At 49.8% G+C, this 13,545-nt stretch overlaps 1 long non-coding RNA gene across 2 annotated transcripts in view; it reads left to right on the top strand.

The window, feature by feature from the left end:
- Positions 1–8,396, top strand: part of LOC120402959 — a 222,326-nt gene extending 213,930 nt beyond the window's left edge. For both annotated transcript variants that reach the window (XR_005597385.1, XR_005597386.1), the window contains exons 3-4: positions 6,322–6,474; positions 8,184–8,396. This is a non-coding gene — a long non-coding RNA (uncharacterized LOC120402959). The remainder of the gene's footprint in view (positions 1–6,321; positions 6,475–8,183) is intronic.
- The last annotated feature ends 5,149 nt before the right edge of the window (positions 8,397–13,545 follow it).

The raw sequence follows: 13,545 nt of genomic DNA, 5'->3' as shown, positions 1-13,545 counted from the left end.
TTGTGTGCCCTCTTACTCGTCTCCTTTCTAAGGCATCTGAAGGGCCCCTCCCCAAAATGATTCTGGGCTGTCATCTACGGTGGCCCCACTTTCCCTGGCTGTAAGGCCTCTATCCATTCCTCCTTGAAATCCTATTCAAAGCCCATCTCTGCTGTCATGCCTGCAAACCAACCAATGCCATTAATATTATGTGTATTATGGTAGCACATAGAGACCCTGTTTGAGATCGGGCCACCATTGTGCTGGGTGCTGCACAGACATAGAGTCGGTGTCATTACCTTCATATTCCAGATGGGAAACTGAGGCACGGAGCGACTCTGGGGCAGATTTACAGGTGAGGTCCGCTCCTGTTTAGGCACATAAATAAGTGGCCCAATTTTCAGAAGAGATCAGCCCGCTGGGAGCTGTTAAAAATCTGACCCTGAGTATTGCAATGAGAACGGCTGCTGGGTGCTTTTGAAAATCTGGTCCTTATGCTAAATGGGAACTGAGCTCTTCATAATAATCTAAGGCCTGGTCTACACTAGGACTTTAATTCGAATTTATCAGCGTTAATTCGAACTAACCGCTCAACCGTCCACACCAGGAAGCCATTTAATTCGAACTAGAGGGCTCTTTAGTTCGAATTTGGTACTCCACCCCGGCAGGTGGAGTAACGCTAAATTCGCACTTGCTAGCTCGAATTAGGCTTGGTGTGGATGCTAATCGAACTTAGTAGCTCCGGGAGCTATCCCACAGTGCACCACTCTGTTGACGCTCTGGACAGCAGTCCGAGCTTGGATTCTCTGGCCAGCCACACAGGAAATGACCCGCGAAAATTTGAATTCATTTTCCTGTCTGGGCGGTTTGAATCTGACGTTCTGGTTGCACATCGGGGCGAGCTCCGCAGCACCTGCAACGATGCAGAGCTCTCCAGCAGAGGAGTCCGGGCAATCCCAGAATAGAAAGAGGTCCCCAGCATGGACTGACAGGGAAGTCATGGATCTGATCGCTGTGTGGGGCGAGGAGTCTGTGCTCTCGGAGCTGCGCTCTAGCAAGCGGAATGCGAAGACCTTCGAGAAGGTCTCTAAAGCCATGAAAGAGAAAGGATACAGCCGGGATGCGATGCAGTGCCGCGTGAAAGTGAAGGACCTAAGACAAGGGTATCAAAAAGTCAGAGCGGCAAACGGACGCTCCGGAGCCCAGCCCCAGACATGCCGCTTCTACGAGGCACTGCATGCCATTCTAGGTGGGTCTGCCACCAGTGCCCCACCAGTGACGGTGGACTCCGAGGACGGAATAGTGTACCGGGACAGTTCCTCCTCCATGTTCGCCGATGGGGAAGATGAGGAAGGGTCTTTTGAGGACGGCGCAGGCGACATCGAACCCACTCCCGCTTTCCCTGACAGCCAGGATCTCTTCATCACCCTCACAGAGATCCCCTACCAACCGTCCCCGCCCATTAACCCGGACTCGGAATCAGGGGAAGGATCAGGCGGTAAGTGCTACAAACAGGGAAACATTTATTTTTTAAGAAACAGGTGTATATATATAAAAAATAGAAATACTATATAAAAATTTTTAAATATCAAACTATACAAACAGTAGGTCTACACATATAGGGATCGAGCAATAATCCTCTGGGGACAGTTCAAAAAAGCTCTCAGAGAGCAGCTGGAAAAGCCTCAGCAGGAGGTTTCTTGGGAGAGGTGCTTTATTGGGTGCTCCGTGGAAGCACACTCTTCCGCGCCAGGCCATCCGAAGGTAAAGGGGAAGCATCGCCTCTACGAGCATGGCAGCGTATGGTCCTGGTCTGTGCAGGGCTTCTGTTAGCATTCGCTCTCTCTGAGTCTGCCTGACACGCCTCAGGGTAATGTCGTTCTGGAAGTGCTGCATCTAATTAGGGGAATTAGTGTACTGTTACTATTGTGAATGGTAGACTTTTACTTTGCATAAGAATGACCCTCGCTTAACAGACTTTTACTTTGCATAAGAATGACCCTCGCTTAACAGACTTTTCCTTTGCATAAGAATGACCCTCGCTTAACAGCCACGTGTTGGATGCCACAGAGGAAAAGCATACAGTGATCTTTCCCGTGCACTGGCGGTAGGGGCTGCAAAAGGGTCATCTTTTCTGCTTTGCACATTGCCTTTAGCAGGAGAGCACAGCTAACCAGTAACTGATAAGCAGTATGTACTGTAAGGCTTACCAGGACTTTGTGCAAGAGGGATGCAGCTGTCTCTCCTCGCTTGTGCGCTATCCAGTGCAATGGCGCCGCCAATGAGAGCGTATTCCGAAATCTCGGACTAGTTCTGAGATCTCCTGAGACTTGGTTCCCTCTTTGGTCTTGTTAACTGAAACTGACTAGACTGTGTTTACTGTTGGCAAACATGTATGTGTTCAAGGAAATCACCTACTTTTTCGCATCACACAGCTTCGGCTCCTTCCCGGACTGCCCCGGCATCCCCCTCGCAGAGGCTGGCTCAGATTAGACGCCGAAAGAAAAAGACTAGGGACGACATGTTCCAGGAACTGATGGCCTGCTCCAGAGCGGAGGCGGCAGAGCAGAGACAGTGGAGGGAGACCCTGTGTCAGCAGCATCGCACACACCTGGAACGGGAGGATAGGTGGCGGCAGGAAGACCAGCAGGCGACTCAAAGGCTGCTTGGTCTAATGAGGGAGCAAACAGACACGCTCCGGCGCCTTGTAGATGTTCTGCAAGACCGCAGGCAGGAGAGAGCCCCCCTGCAGTGCATCTGCAACCGCCCTCCAACGCCAAGAAGTCCTGTCCCCCCCTCACCCAAAGTTACAAGAAGGAGGGGCGGTAGGGGCCGTGAGAACTGTCCCTGCACCGCAGCAGACCGATAATGTTCGAGACAACTCGCGCTGTAAATTTGTACAAGCTCTTTCCTTACAGCATCAACCAGTCCCAACTCCAAGTTTAAACCCCCCACTGTGTACTACATTATTAAAAGCGGTTTGGTGTTACTCACTGTTTCCGTCACGTTTCTGGTGTCAGAAGACTTTCTGTGGGTGTGTGTGGGGGGGGAATTGTAATTTCAGTGCATAGCCCACAGTGCCATGGTACAGACTTGGGTGCAGGGTCAACTGCAGGGCACACACAGACTGCAGTCACTAGGCACCAGGGTCAGTCTGTGTGGTGTATGCTGCCCCGGGTCTTTCGTTGATGTGTATGCTTGTGCAGGGTCCTGGTGCCTGCCATCCCCGAATGTAAAGGCAGGCTTCCCTTCACATGCACTTGGATCCTCACGATCCTCCCCGGTGCCCTGAGCCCCCAAAAGAGCCCTCATCCAGGGGCAGATACTCACCCTTCCCCCTCACCCCTTCCAACGCCCAAACCCACAGCCGTCATGTTAACCCCTATCCAAAGACGGCACCCCTCGCCCCTTCCTGCAAACCCACCCATTCCTGCAACCCTCCCCCTACATGCACAACCACCGTAAACCGTCCCCCACCCCGCAGACCTATGTAGGAGCAGGAGGCTGTCCGTCCTCTTTTGGACAAGTGGTCTGTACATCAGTGCACACCTTACCCAGCACAGAATGCTTCCATGTTTCAACCAAGAAACAGAAATGCAAAGTCAACGAAAGATTTATTATTAATTACTGAAACATGTCCTTAGTTTTAAAACGTCCTTTGGAAGTGGGGGAAACTTGGTTCGTGATCAGGCTCTCTTAAAATCAAGTGGACAGTCACAGGTTACCCTGCTCTGCGAGGAAACTCGCTTTCAAAGCCTCCCTGATGCACATCGCTTCCCGCTGGGATATTCTCTCAGCACGGGTGTCTGGCTGATCGTAAACAGCAGCCAGGCGATTTGCCTCAACCTCCCAAGCGGCCAAAAAGGTCTCGCCCTTGCTCTCACAGAGATTGTGGAGCACACAGCAAGCAGCAATAACTACGGGGATATTCTTTTCGCTGATGTCCGAGCGAGTCAGTAAGCTCCGCCATCTCCCCTTGAGACGTCCGAAAGCACACTCCACCACCATTCTGCACTTGCTCAGCCGGTAGTTGAAGAGTTCCTTCTCACTGTCCAAGGCGCCTGTATAGGGCTTCATGAGCCAGGGCATTAGCGGGTAGGCCGGGTCCCCGAGGATCACTGTAGGCATCTGCACATCCCCAACCGTTATTTTGTGGTCCGGGAAGAAAGTACCTGCCTGGAGGCGTCTAAACAGACCAGAGTTCCTGAACACACGCGCGTCATGAACCTTGCCCGCCCACCCGACGTTGATGTTGGTAAAACGTCCCCTATGGTCCACCACAGCTTGCAGCACCATTGAAAAGTAGCCCTTTCGGTTAATGTACTCGCTGGCCTGGTGGTGCCAGGATAGGGATGTGAGTCCCATCTATAGCCCCACCGCAGTTTGGGAATCCCATCGCGGCGAAGCCATCTATGATGACCTGGACATTTCCGAGAGTCACTACCTTTGAGAGCAGTTGCTCAACGATTGCGTGGGCTACTTGAATGACAGCAATCCCCACGGTAGATTTGCCCACGCCAAAGTGGTTCACTACTGACCGGTAGCTGTCTGGCGTGGCAAGTTTCCAGAGGGCTATGGCCACTCGCTTCTGCACACTCAGGGCTGCTCGCATCCTTGTGTCCTGGCGCTTCAGGGCAGGGGACAGCAAGTCACACAGTTCAAGGAAAGTGCCCTTACACATCCTGAAGTTTCGCAGCCACTCTGTGTCATCCCAGACCTGCAGCACTATGCGGTCCCACCAGTCTGTGCTTGTTTCCCGGGCCCAGAATCGCCGTTCCACACCATGAATGTGACCCATTGCCACCATGATCTCCACTGCGCGGCGTACCCTGCTTTCTGAGAGGTCTGTGCCACTCTCCTCACCACGCTGCCGGAGCCTCCTCGCCCGGTTTCTCAGCAGCTGACTGTGGAAGAGGTGGACGATAAGATGCGAGGAGTTGACAATGGCCATAAGTGCAGCGATGATCGCAGCGGGCTCCATGCTCGCAGTGCTGTGGCGTCCGCGCTGTAACCGACCAGACAAGGGCGCGAACAGATTTCCCGCCGGCGCTTTCAAGAAAGAGGGAGGGCGTGATTGACGGTTCAATGACGACACTAACCCAAAACCACCGTCGGCACATTTTTCCCCCCAGCATGCATTGGGGGGAAATCCCAGAATTCCAATGGGCAGCGGGGAGTGCAGGAACTGTGGGATAGCTTCCCACAGTGCACCGCTTCCAAAGTCGAAGCTGGCCCCATGAATGTGGACTCAGAAGTTCGAATTTGTGTATTTAGTATGGATACACAAATTCGACTTATTAAGGTCGAATCCACAAATTCGACTTAAGTAGATTCGAAATAGTCCTGTAGTGTAGACAAGGCCTAAGAATCCTGGACTCTTAGTCCTCTGCTCTAATTACTAGACAAGACCCTCTTCAAGAGCTGCTAGTTGGCCTTGGGGTTAAGGCAGTAAGCAATGACCCAGGACATCTGGGTTCAAGGCCTGGTTTTGCTATAGGTTCTCTGTGTGACCTTGGGCAAGATACTTAGGGTAACATTTTCAAAAAAGCTTAAATCCCATCTTCAAAAGGGACTGAGGACTATTACTTTCAGGGAAACTGAGGGTTCTAAAGCCCAGATCCTCAAATCTTCATTGATTTCAGTGGCAGTTAGATGCCTAAATAGATTGGAGGATCTGGGCCTAAATGTCCAAGTCCTGTTTGAAAGTGGGACACTTCTGAAAATGTCACCTTTAATCTCTCTCTGCCTCATTTCCCGATATGTAAAATGAGGATAATGACACTTTGTCTTAGCTATTTAGATTGTTAGCTCATCAGGGCAGGGACTGCCTCTCATTATGTGTCTGTACAATGCCTAGCACCATGTGATCCTGATCTCAAATGGGGTTTCTCTGTGCTACTGTAATACATGTAATTAAGATTGGAAGGATTAGATTTTTATTGGTAAACCTTGATTTCATTGTACGCACACAAACCTACAGAAAAATATTTCCATTGATGATGACAGAAATTTAGAGATGGACAAAATAAGAAACATGCTGCTTGGTAACTTATTAGAGTTTGGTTTAAGCATGCTAACTTTGTATATTTTGACCTGTGGTGTTGACAATTTGTGTTTTTAACAGTTATAGAGCTTTAACTTTTTGAATTGCAACATCTACTGTTATTAAATAATTACTGTCTGACCCTCCCCCCCGCAATTTCCCACAGCAATGAACATTTAAATTGATACAAATAAAACAAAGCTTAAAAAATAAATATTATTTGTAAAAATTATAAAAAAATAGAATTATGCCTTGCCTACATGTCATAGCAATATGAATAACCTTTCACTGTCCGATAGGGTGTTGGGAGAATAAATCTGGTGCTGGATGTGAGGTGCTTACAGACAACGGTGATGAGAATCTTACGAATAGCCAATACATAAAGAAAAGAAAGGATTCCAGTACCCTGCCCCCTGCTCCAACAGCGCTTCCTCCCACTGAAATGAACCAAGGTAATGGTGTTTCTAATTTCACCCCAGCTCTGTGTTAGCCTGCAGAGATTTGCAGCCCTCACCTTTAAACTAATACACCCTTCTCGCCTAATCCTCTATAAATCTCTGGCAAGCACAATAGTCTCTTATTTCCAATTTAATTGTTTTATTAAATTTTCCCTTATTATGTGGCTTAAAACAAGACAGGAAACATATAGAGAGAATGGAGAGGTATATTACATTACAGCCAGGAGCCAGGATATGCCACACTAGATCTCACTCCAGATTTATTGTATGCGCTCACCCTATTAGGGCAATATGTGCTTGAGCAAGTTTGGATGTTGTTCCTTGGGGATTTTTAATCACATATAGCTATGGAGAGAAAGCACATTGCATTAGCTGTCTCGCCTAATGTGAAGGATGCCCTCTGTAGAGCTGCGAAGTCACTCATAGATAAAACCCCATCTATTATGGTGGGTACACAAGCTGATTTCCATCCGGCTGATATTAATTTCTTGCCTATCATCGTTGCTTTCAGCAACCGTTTTTCATCACCACAACTCAACATGCCCATGGCTGATGTGTTTCCTAATGGAGATTGTACCGGAGCCTGGTTTGGTTTGCTGATCAGTGGGCCAGGTTGTGACCTGGTGGGGGGAATGTGTAGGAGCCCAGAAATTTGAATGGGCACAGAGATGGCGTTCTCCTCTGGACTCCCAGATAGAATGATCCATGCTCTCCAGCCAGGGGCGGCTCTAGGCATTTTGCCGCCCCAAGCACGGCAGGCAGGCTGCCTTCGGCGGCACGCCTGCGGGAGGTCCCCGGTCCCGCGGATTCGGCGGCAGCCTGCGGGAGGTCCGCCGACGCCACGGGACCAGCGGACCCTCCGCAGGCATGCCGGCGAAGGCAACCTGCCTGCCACCCTCGTGGCGACCAGCAGAGCGCCCCCTGTGGCTTGCCGCCCCAGGCACACGCTTGGCGTGCTGGGGCCTGGAGCTGCCCCTGCTTTCCCCACGCCTCCGGTGCTGGAGAAAAGAGGTGACGCTAGCTGGCAGAGGGGTGCTAGGAAGCAGAGAACAAAAAAAAAAAAAAAAAAAAAATTAGAGATATACTCCTAGAAAAGAAAGAAGAAGGAAGGTCATTCATGTCCCCCCCCCCCCTGCCTTCACAGCAGGACCAATTTTTGCCCCAGATCCCTAAGTGGCCTCCTCAAGTATTGAACTCACAACCCTGGGTTTAGCAGGCCAATGCTCAAACCACTGAGCTATCCCTCCCCCCCAACAGCATGAGCACACAACAGATATTGAATTCCCCTCCCCACGCCAGGATCAGGGTCTTTTCAAGGTCCATTACAAGCTCTAGAGGACTGAGACAGACAGGCTGAAATCAGAAAGAGGTTTCCTTGTGTCGGCTTAGGAGTGAAAGCCATTGGTGAATCAAGCCTCAAAATCATTTCCAAACATTCCTAGTGCAACAAAATTAAATTGCAGCCCCTTTGTGCTGGGAGTCCATCAGCAAGCCCAAGCCAAGAAGGGTTGGGTTAGGTCAGTATTTGGATGGGTGACCATTAAAGTGGTAATTGGGTAAATGACAATCTTCGGCCAGTTAATATTGGCCTAGCCTGGCGTTATGACACCATGCCGGTGGCAATGTCATCTTTTCAGATGACACTAGTCTGAAGCCATGACCATTTCTACTCATTATTGATCATACTGTTGCTTTCTTTCCAGGAGTGGAATTTACTCTCCAGCCCAAATTCCAGCTCATTTTGTCACCCAAACTCTCCCTACAGCTTCAACTACATTTAATATTTTCCTTCATGTTTTGTGGTGAACTGTTGCTGTGTGCTGTTAAACAGCTGCAGCAAGCCACCCCAGAGGTGGCTGCATTTCCACAGAGGTGAAGTGATCCTGATGTATTGTTTGGGTCTCCTTTTCAATAAAAGATGCTATATAAACTGTAAGATCACTGAGCTCCCTCACCCTCATGTATGTCAGACCACAGAGATTGCTTATAATGCAGGGGCCTCATGCCAAACTTGTTGCAGTTCCCAAGGCATGAATTCATACACCAAAGCACCAGCTTTGTTAATTTTGTTATGAACAGAGAAAATCCACACACACACCAAGGCCGGCAGAGGACAGCACCTAATACATTGTAAAATCCAGCCCAGTCATTACAAGGATGATGCTAGAACTCATTAGGATCCAGGAAGCAATGGAATTAGGTTTCCAACTTTCTGAGTAAAAATGAGGCTGGGACAAGCTTTTAAGAGCAAAACAATTCTTGACAGGAAAAAGACAAGGACTGGATCCTGGGAATGTGAGTTGTTAGCAAGTGAAAGCCCTAAGAGCCAGGGCAAGGTAATCAGCCCTGCTTCCGCCCCAAAGGAAGGGCAAATTCCAGTGTATGTGAAGCTGCCATCTGGTGCTGAGAAGTCCTCAGAATCATTCATTTGAGTTTGGATGATGGAGTCACTGTTATTGTAACAGGCAGGGCCAATGGAGGAGAGGATGGGTCCAGCCAGTCCTGTTCTGGGGTGGAACCCCTTTAAGAACCAGTGCTCAGGACTGGTAACGTTGCAGAGAGAAAGATCAGACCCCACTGGGGATGTCCCTGGAGACTGTCTGCTGGTCTACACTAGGGGGGGTGCGATCTAAGATACGCAACTTCAGCTATGTGAATAGCGTAGCTGAAGTCGAAGTACCTTAGATCGAATTACTTACCGTCCTCACGGTGCGGGATCCACGTCCACAGCTCCCCATGTCGACTCCGCTACCGCCGTTCAGGTTGGTGGAGTTCCGGAGTCGACAGGCGCGCGTTCGGGGATCGATATATCGCGTCTAGATGAGACGCGATATATCGATCCCTGAGAAATCGATTGCTACCTGCCGATACAGCCGGTAGTGAAGATGTTTGAGTGGTGTGACCACTTGCTGGGAAGTATAAAGGAGTGCTCCCAGCTGTGTCAGGGAGAGCCTGGACATGGGAGAGACCTAGAGGGCAGCTTTCCTGGGACAGAGCCTAAGGGATGGAGAATTGTAGGCAGGTTCCGGCAGGAGACCCTGGCTCAAAGGAAAGAACGTAGTTCATAGCCTGCCGAGTGTAACCCTGCAGGGAGACCTCTGCAGATGAACCTGGTCTGAGGGAAAGGACGTGATTGATATGCTCAATTCGTTATTGAGGAGAAATAAAACTGAAGACATGGGGACTGGAATCCTGTGGCTGGAGAGTGTTCTTTGGTGCATGGACTAGTGAGCTAGTCCACAAGCCAGCTTATAGTTGTTTATCTGGACGTGCTATGTGATGGTGGGAGTCTAATGGGTAAAATTCCCAAGGTAGTTTTATGAGCACTTAGATCCCACAGTGAAAAGAGCAGCGGGAAACTGAAAGATTGGCGAGTTTAGCGAAGGCTTTTTTCATGTATGTGTTTACGTTCACAATCCAAAACCACAATTGTCGTTATTCTTGTTTGTACCTAGATGTCCCAACTCCCAGCTAAGATCTGCCTGCTAGGTGTGGGTCGCAGACGTAGTGAAAAGATGACCTTTACAATGACCCTTACCAAAAGAGTTTGCAATCCAATCTGAGCACATGGTGGAACCACAGGCAGATGGGGTGGAAAGGGAAAGGAAACAATGAGACAATTGTGATCTGTGTTGTAATCGGCAGTCACAGCACACTGACGGCTTAGCCACTGATGGGTTTTTGTATTGGTGCCGGAGGAAGATTTTTACAGGCAGAAAGGACATCTAGGCTCCTCGCTGTCACTGAAAGTCAGTGGGAATTGAGCACCAAACTTCTCATTTATGCCCTTGGAACTCTCTCCCTTAAAAATAAACCCAGTTAAGAGCACAGCTTCCTCCCTCTAGCGAAGGGAGATGAGCTGGTAACTCCATGGGTGAAAGCTTGGCCCCCTGAAGTTAATGGTAAAACTGCCTTTGTTTGCCACAGAGCCAGCATTTAGCCCCATGAAGTCCACTGGGGACATCTCTGTTGCATCTGATGAACCCAGGAAGTGCTCAGATCCTGTGGCGATGGGTGCCAGCACAAAACCCTGCACTGAACAGTGAACTGAGCAAACCCCAGGGTTGTCTTTGCTCCTGCATAGAGGTTTATTTCTAACAAAACCAAACTAAAAAAATACCCAGGCAGGACTGGATTGGATCTGGTTTGTGTTTTACCCAAACCCCTCACATCTCCCCTGGGAGGTTCAGGGTAATGGATTTTTGATCATCTCCAGGTGCTACTGCATTTGGCATCCCTCTACGACATAGCCAGCTCCTGCAAGGAACAACCTCTGAAGGTGCTGAGCGCCCACAACTTCAAATGAAGTCACTGGGTGTTATGACTGCTCAGCCCGTCTGTAAACCAGACCCGTCTCCTTCCTGTACAGGAGTGGGGAAAGGGTGAGGGTTCCCATTTTTAGAAACCCCTCAAAGTTTGCAAATGGATTCATTATGTTGCACCGGGCAGCATAATTGCTATTGTTGTTTGTTTATTTGGTATTGCAATAGGACCTAGAGGCCCTGGCCATGGATCTTGTGCATACACCGAACAAAAAGATGATCCCCACCCCAAAGAGTTGCCAGTCTTTGAGTAACCTCTGTCCTGCTACTGGATGGAATATCAGATCTGCTCAAGTGTGCGTATGTCACCCTTTAGTGGCTGCAGCCATGAGTCAATCAACCCTAATCAGCAAATAGAAAGTTCCCTTTAGTTCATGTGGTTGGTCTGTGGTTTGGTGGCAAGGAATCCCTGATCTCTATCTCTGCTGACAGCTGGAAAGTCTGTGCAGCCTAGGGTCTGGTAGATAACAATGGAATTTCTGCATCTCTGGACATCTCTGCATCCCTGGACTCACTGCAGGATCAGGGAGATAGCTGCTGTTCAGGACTGGGCATGGTTAAATATTTCACCTCCAATAGTCCTGGGTTTGACTCATTAGCTATGATTATTTGACTTCCCCAATCCTGTTAGCAGTGAGCATAACTCTCAGCTAGAACCATCACTCACTTCACCCAAGTTTGCCTGCGTCCCACACAGATTTGCTGTTATCTCCCTGTTTACTGCTGCAAATTATTGATGTCAGAAATGCTGACTCAACAGTGGAGGCTGGAGGAGAGTTTGGTACATAGCTATCAATCAAATCCCGGACGTTCAGGTTTCCTACGATGCTTTACATTTTGCTGCATCACCTCATTTTTGGTCTTTGCTGCATTTTGAGGCTGTAGCTCAGCAGCATTTCAGGTCTGCTCAGGGCTTATCTGAGAGCTCGGAGGAGGCTGTAGGAAAAGACACTGGTAGGTGAAACTCTTCCATTCTAGTCAACAGCTGTATTGAACTGGGACCGCAGTGCACTCATTTTGCTTCTCTGTCTGTCTGTCTCTGTGGATTCATACCAGATCCGTCTCTGCTAGAAATGCCGTCCCTTCTTCCGTTCACAGAGGGTTCCTTCTGACTTCTTTCAGCCCATGTGGGCTTTGAACCAGGGCCACAAAACTCAAAGCACAACTCAGCCAACAATACCACTCTGTTGCTTTAACCCTGCACGTCCCGAGGTTTGCCAAAGAGCCATGAAGCAGCCCAGGTTTGCCCACATCTCAGCTCAGGTTTGCTAAGAATCTGGCCCATTTTGCTGTAAACGCTCAAGTTCATTTGAAGCTGGGCATGTGAGGAGCTGCACCTTTAGGCGGCTCTGGCTAGAATGAGTTGGAACTGGTTGTTAGGTTATGCAGTGGCTCATGTTAAGCAATGCTGATCAGTTAGAGCTGAATGAGAAGAGCTCTGTCAAGCACCTTAGGGTGCGATCAAGCTAGCTCGCTAAAATTAGCTGTGCAGTCCTGGCTCCATGAGCTCCCTCTCCGAGTACAATCCATCCAGGACCCTGGGCATGTACTCGGGCAGCTTGGCTATGCTGCTATTATGAGTAAGGCTGCGTGTCTGACACACAGGTCACAGATTCCGTGACTTTCTGTGACTTCTGCAGCAGCCAGCAGCAGCAGTTTGGGTGTGGGAGGGGGCTCAGGGCTGGGGCAGGGGTTTGGGATGTGTGTGGGGGGGGCACTTACCATGTTCCCGCAGCTCCTAGGGGGAGGTGCATCTGGGGGGGGGCTCCACGTGCTGCCCGAGCCCACAGGCACCGCCCCCGCAGCTCCCATTGGCTGTGGTTCCCGGCCAATGGGAGCTGCACCTGCAGAGCCGGCACTTGTGGTGGGAGCAGCGCACGGAGCCCCTCTGGCCGCCTCTCCCTCTAGGAGCTGCGGGATCATGCCAGTTGGATCTGGGTAGGGAGCCTGCCAGCCCCGCCAATTCCCCCCCCTCCCCTGCACCAATGAGGGTCCCAAGCCATGCACACCCCCCAGCACCAGCAGGGGTACTGGGCCATGGGTGGCAAATCCCCCCAGCACCAGTTGGGGTCCTGAGCCACCCCCCAGCACCTCAGACCACCACCCTCAGAGCACCCATGGCCTTCCAGCCCAAATGTTAGTTAGAAGTATATAGTAAAAGTCATGGACAGGTCACGGGCCATGAATTTTTGTTTACTGCCCATGACCTGTCCATGACTTTTACTAAAAATACCCATGACTTAAACAGAGCCTCAATTATGAGCAAGTAAGCTTGATCAAAGCTAATGCTCATGTACACTTACATCTGCTGCAATCACAGCTCCTGATTGCAGGGTACTCGAAGTCTCAGAGTGATCACTGAATACCATACAGCCTAGGTTCCTCAAAGTGGGCAAACTTGGACAGGATTCCTGATGGAATGCAAGGTTTCATTAGGAAACTCTCCCTCGACTCCCATAAGGCCATGGGGTGGAAAGTTAAACTTGTTAGCCTTGGTGTCCTGGCCAGATTCCAGTCTGGGCCTTTGCGTCTTAAAGCTGCCCCTGTTGTCATGGGATGCCTGTATCTGCTGTTCCTTGTGAACCAGGGATACTGGTAGAACTGTTGTTCTAATGAGGCTCCTCACCATGTGGAAATGCAGAGGTGACACAGAAAGGAACAATGGCTGGTTGCTGAGTGGTTGGGTTGGGCCTCTGAACATCCTTGGAACCTACCAAAAGAAGCATGCAGCTAAATTCAAAAT

The sequence above is a fragment of the Mauremys reevesii genome, linkage group 4 (genome assembly GCF_016161935.1).
Source record: "Mauremys reevesii isolate NIE-2019 linkage group 4, ASM1616193v1, whole genome shotgun sequence".
In the NCBI taxonomy this organism is placed as follows: domain Eukaryota; kingdom Metazoa; phylum Chordata; order Testudines; family Geoemydidae; genus Mauremys; species Mauremys reevesii.
Note: the sequence above shows the minus strand (reverse complement) of the source record. Positions and strands in the feature narration are given on the sequence as shown.